Genomic DNA, 6,000 nt, shown 5'->3' with positions numbered 1-6,000 from the left:
GGAACGGTGACTGAGTGTCCACAACGCAGCAGCTTCTTTAAAGGTTTTCCAGTCCTGAGCCCTCAACTGGAACGGGAGCAGGCGGAGCCCTTGTTCTCGCTCCCCGGGCCAGGTGTGAGCTCCTGATGGGCCCTCATCAGTCTTTGGGGGTCTGGCAGAGTGGTTCTTGAAGTGGGATTCCCAGACCGGCAGCATCTCATGCCCTACCCCAGACTTAGGGAATCAGAAGCTCTGGGGGCGGGCACAGCACGCTGCACCCGGTCCAGCGCTCCAGGTGAGGCTGGGGACGCCCGCTGCTCCAGTCACCTAGCGGCGCTGGCGTCCTGGGGTCAGACGGACCTGCGCTTGGACCTCAGCTCTGCCCCCGAGCAGCTGTGTGTCTGAGTCTTGGTGTGGCACCTATAAAACGGGGATGATAACACTTCCTCGTGGTGGAGCTGAACAGATTTAGATTATGCACTGACATGCTTGGTTAATGGGCCCAACGGGCGGCGGCAGCTCTTCGTTTCTCTGGAAATCAGATTAGCCGGGGTAACCCCAAGACGGCCGCCTTGGGGGTGCTCACAGGCCAGCGTGGCAGGACCTTTCGGATGTGTGGCTTCTGACTCATGCCTGAAGCCACCTCCAGCACCATGTGATCCGGTGACTGGTTCCCAGTTCTGGACCAGGACTGACCCATTGTGGGTAGGTCTGCTTGATTTCCAGCTTCTCCGAAGGAAACTCTCCCAGGCGCGCTGAGGGGGGGCGTTGCTCGGTGGGTTGAGCGTCTGACTCCGGATTTCGGCTCAGGCCACGATCTCACGGTTCGTGAGTTCGAGCCCCGCGTCGGGCTCTGCGGTGATAGCATGGAGCCTGCTTGGGATTCTCTCTCTCTCTCTCTCTCTCTCTCTCCCTCCCTGCCCCTCCCCCACTGGCACATGTGCTCTCTCCCCGCCCCCCTCTCAAAATAAATGAATAAACTTAAAAAGAAAAAGGAAAGAAAACACCCCCACCTCTAAGGGCAGCGCGCCGACATGGTCTCTGCCGTGATTTTGCCAGATAGCCAGCCGGGCCTCTCGCGCTGGCAAGCAGAGGCCGTGTTACGAGTTACAGGCTCCACCGTTCCTCCTCAGCCAAAAGCGGGGTGAGGGTAACCGTGACCAGCTGACCTCACGGCGCAATGGGGAGAAGCCATCATTTAGCTCGATGAAGACTTTTACACGGATCAACCTATCTAATCTTCACGACAACCCCCATGAGGGTACGAACTCTGTCAACCGCTTTTCCAGACGAGGAAACCGAGGCAGAGAGGTTAGGAAACTTGCCCAAAGTCACTAATCAGAGACAGTCAGGATTCAAATCGGGTAACCTGGCTCCAGAGTCCCGGCCTTCGGCACTGAGCTCTGTCCGGGGACACCATCTCAACAGGGCAGGTCGTTGGCATCCAGGGGGCCTGAAGCCTTCGCACGCGCAACCCTTTGTTTGACAACCTGGTAGATGCGGTGGCCCCTCTGCCCGGGAGAAGCACACAAACTTCTGCACACGCTCTCAGGGTTCTGCGAACCTCTTACCGCACCCAGGGGTCCCAGGCAAGACTTGTGTGGCTCTTGGAAGTAGGAAGGGGCGCCTGGGTGGCTCTGTCGGTTGAACGTCCAGCTCTTGATTTCCGCTCAGATCATGATCTCACGGTTTGTGAGTTCGAGTCCTGCATTGGGCTCTGTGCTGACGGCACACTCACTGAGCTGACGGCTCACTGCGCCTCTCCCCGCTCCCCTGTCTCTCAAAACTAAATGGATAAACATTAAGAAAGAAAGAAAGAAAGAAAGAAAGAAAGAAAGAAAGAAAGAAAGAAAAGGGCCAGGGTCATTAACATGCTCTGCCCTGGTTGCACTCCAAAGACCAGGCCTGGGGCCAGAGCAGCAGGGATGAGGCTGGGGGGCAGAAGGGCAGGACTGAGATGCTCAATCTCCTCGGGCCTTCGGGACTCGGTCCGCAAGAATCTTCAGAGCAGCACGGGCCGGGTGCCTGACAGTCTAGAGCAACCCAAGGATCATCCTGCCAACGGGCAGCGGGCGGACTTGGTGGCCTCAGGACCCCTCCCAGCTCTAGGTGCCTTTGAATCAGAGATAGAAGTGTGGTCGGCTCAGGACTTCCCACGTCACCCTGCTCAGTGCCCCGGCGGGTGGGCCCCACCCCTGGTTCCTTGGCACCCCGGTGAGGATACACGTGAGGCATCTGATGTGTAAAGTCTAGGCAGTGACGCTCCCAGCCTGTAATCACATGCTCTGTAACCTTGCACTTGGCTTCTGCCCCCAGTGCCTGTAAAGCCTGCAGCCTTGGTAACTGAAGACCAGTGGCTCTACATCGGAAGCACCGAGGGCAGGCTGGGTGACCGCTGTGACTCACGCTGGACTGGTTAATCCGGCCTCAGGAAGGCTGTACGCTTCATACTCCGCACCGCCCGCCCAGCATGTGGCCCTGGGCTCCTCAGATCGGAAAACCTTCTAGAGAAAACCTTCTAGGCAGCAGGAGAGAAGTCAGGCTTTGGAAACTCACTGCCCTGGTCTGAATTCCAATTTGGTCTCTTGCTGACTTAACCTGAGCCTCAGTCTCCTTCTCTGTAAAATGGGAATGACCGCCCCCTCTCCGCCCCCCCCCCTTGTGGTGTGGACCAGAAACACCTTTCTGGTGCCTCCAGCAAAAGGTGGGCAAGTGAGGAGGGAAGGAAAGGAAAGCAAAGCAGCTGCTTCTTAAAGACAGACCCAGCAGCCGGGGCTGGAAACTTTACGTGATGCCTCTTACTCCCAGTCACCAAAGCCACCTGCCTCCTGGGGCTGGGGCGAGACCTGATTCCCAGCCCACCCTCATCACCTCCCTTTTTGGTTCCCTTCTCCTTCCTCCTTTCCATTCTCCCTGCCTTGTCCTCCCCCCCCCCCCCCCCCCAGTGATTGTAAATCAATCAAGCCACATTCCTGGGGAGGGTCCAAGCAGCCTCTGTTGGCCCCAACTGTGGGAGGTGTGGCTTTGAGAGGTCGGCGGGGGAGGGACCAGGCGGCAGGCACAGGGGACAAGCCCAGAAGCTAGGAAGGGAAAGAGACAAAGTCAAGGAGTTAGTCCTGTCAGGTTAGTCAGGTAAACCACGAAGGCGTGAAGACAGAGTCTTCCAGAAGCTGGTGACCAGCGCCGATTACACCAGGCTCGATTCTAAAGGTTTTCTTTGTGTCAACACCATTCCACTTGCCGCACCCAACAACCACACTCGAGGCTGGTACCACCACGGCCCCGACTGTCAGATGCGAAAATGAGTCAGGGTCAACTTGCCCATGGTGCGAGGGCAAGGAAGTGGTGAGGACCCAAACCTAGGCAGGCCGGCTCCAGAGCGGAGACTCTCAGAACCGCTTGGAGACGCGACCAGTGTCTAAAGGGCATCTGGTTAGCTGGCCACCTGTCAATGATGGCGGCAAGATGCGTGTTGAGGTGGCCATTTTTCCAACTGAGGCTTGGGAAGAAAGTGAAGTGGCCAGACCAGAGGCCAGAGTGAGGGGCAGAGTGTGGTCTGGGGTCTCGGATCTCCAGCTTTCTGCCTCATGCATCCTGCCCCGCAGCTCAGGCACGTCTAGGCAGGACCCGGGGAGGGTTATCGCAGAGCAGGTATCAGGACTGGAGGCGTGGGGCCCCGGGGCCGGGCACCGCAGGGAAGGAGTTGAGCATCACAACAGACTGTCCAGGCAGCAGCAAAAAGCGGGAGGAAACACGTTCGTTGACGATCTGCTACATGCTAGGCACTTTTACCCACAACCCTGGGGCTCATTTAACTCTCCCAACAGCCCTGAGAAGCCTCTCATTTCAGAGGTGAGAAGGTATCAGCAAGACTGGGCCAAAGTGCCCAACCTAGAGGTGGCAGAACCGGAATTCCCGCAGTGGTCTGGGTGCCTGAAGCTTCCGACTGTCCAGTCCCTGACCCCACGCTGCAGGCCTGGAGCTCTCTCTCACTGGCAGTCAAGGGCAGGGACTGTCCTCCGGGGGTGCACAGTGCCGGTGCGTCAGCTGGCTGGAGTTTGGTGAGGGCAGGGAGCATTTGGGGTCAAGCCCACGGCAGCCTAAGTTGAGGTGGTCTCTCAGGCTGGCGCTCTTGAGTCAGCCTGCTACACACACTGTGAGCCCTGTTGCCACTCGGCCTATGTGGGCTTGGGTGTGTGTGTGTGTGTGTGTGTGTGTGTGTGTGTGTGTGACTGGTGGTGCCAGGCGGGCTCCGTGGCACAGTGGACGGTCACATTCTGGAACTTCTGATCATCCCCTTTACACACAAGGAAGTGCGGCACCATAGGTGATGCGACTCACGTAGCCAGTGCCTGGTGGGGCTGGGAGCAGGGCTTCCTGACTTCCAAACTTCCTACAACCCTGGGTCCAAAGATGGGTGGTGCAGCAGCAAGCAGCCATGCTGGGGTGACCTCAGCAGCAGGTGCGGTGTGGCGGAGGAGGGGCCGTGGGGACCAGAAGGGCAGGGGCTGGGGACCGGAGTGGACCGAACCGGGAAAGGCCTGGAAGCAGCCCAAGGTCCTGTGGTGGGGCCCGCGGGGACCCAGTCCAGCAAGGGGCCTGGTCAGATCAGTTAGGCGAGGGCCGGTGCCAGCGTTCTGGGCAATACATCTACTTGGCGTGACGCTCCCACCAGGCCACGGAGTGAGGAGCAGGGGAGACGGGTATGAAGAACCAAGGAGAAAATCAAGGTTCAACCAGGGGAGCAAGAGAGCAGGGCAGGCGAGGACTGAGTTTAGGAAGGCCTAGGTTTGAATCTTGTCTAGGCCACTTAGTAGCTGAGTGACCTTGGGTAAATTACGTAGCCTTTCGGAGCCTCACACTGTTCATCTACAGATGGGAAAGTAATTGGGGTACAGTGCCTGACGTAGGGCAGCACTGGGCCAGGGGTTCTGGGCAGCTGGTGGCAAGGCGGCCCTGGACCCTGGGTCTGTGGCCAACTGACTACTCCCAGCCTCCACCTGCTATGGGACCGGAATTCGTTCTGGGATCCTGCCAGGGTCAAAGATGAACTAGGAAGCGGGCCTACCTCGGCCGTGGGTGAAAGGCAGCGGTGACCCGGGCCCATGGCCCTGACAATGCTGTCACCATGGAAGTGATGACGGAAAACAGATAGATAGGTAAGCCTGGGCTGTAAATTTAGCCTCCACTGGAATAAAATCGCTCAACTGATTTTTGGCCTCCTACTTGGAGTTCTCTATACAAGCGTTACATTGTCTCAGAAGCCGGGGTCCTGCAGTGACCTCCTCCCACATCACATCCAAGCTGATTAAGGGGCCCCAAATCTTCTCTAGGGAGCACAGGGCCAAAGACAGCAGAATGAAGAGTCTTTGCTAATAATATCCCCTCTTGTAGGAACAAGCATGTTCTTAGAAGCACCTGTCACCGCTAGATGAAGAGTCAGCTAATTTAGCTGCCTCCAGCTTTCTTCGTAGAATAAAAGGAGGAAAGCGAAGCTGAGCATGGTCTGGAAGGTATACAAAGGCCTGCACTAAAAAATTGGAAGGTGGGATTAAATCAGAGACTATTAGGCAAAGCCAGCTTCTTGGGGACTCCCCCACCCTCACGCTGAAAAATCCCCTTCTCTTTAGCAAGTTTCGTTCACTCCCCCAAAGCATGTGAACTAGTCCCACAAGCCTGATGGGGTCACGGGAGACTAACCCCATGAGCTAGTATAGTGACCGGGGACAACGGGGTCTGAACGTCACCGTCTGCCCTTTTGCAGGGCGATGCCGCCTTCGTCTCCTTCCTCCCTGCCCGGGGAAGGAATGACCCTTTGTGAAATGCCCACTAAAGTGGGCAACAAAGAACAGTGAGCAAAAGTCTGGATAACTCCCACCAGCCAAGCAGCCGACGCCTCCTCTGCCACCCCCCCCCCACCAGGAAGCTGGCATGTCCCCCCGTGCCCCCAGGGCTGCATCCTTGCAGCCGGCCACCCTCTTGCCCCCTGCACTCCGCACTCATTTCACATCACGTCCCTAA

This window comes from Panthera leo, chromosome D2 (genome assembly GCF_018350215.1).
Source record: "Panthera leo isolate Ple1 chromosome D2, P.leo_Ple1_pat1.1, whole genome shotgun sequence".
NCBI lineage: Eukaryota > Metazoa > Chordata > Mammalia > Carnivora > Felidae > Panthera > Panthera leo.
This window is presented reverse-complemented; position numbering follows the sequence as displayed.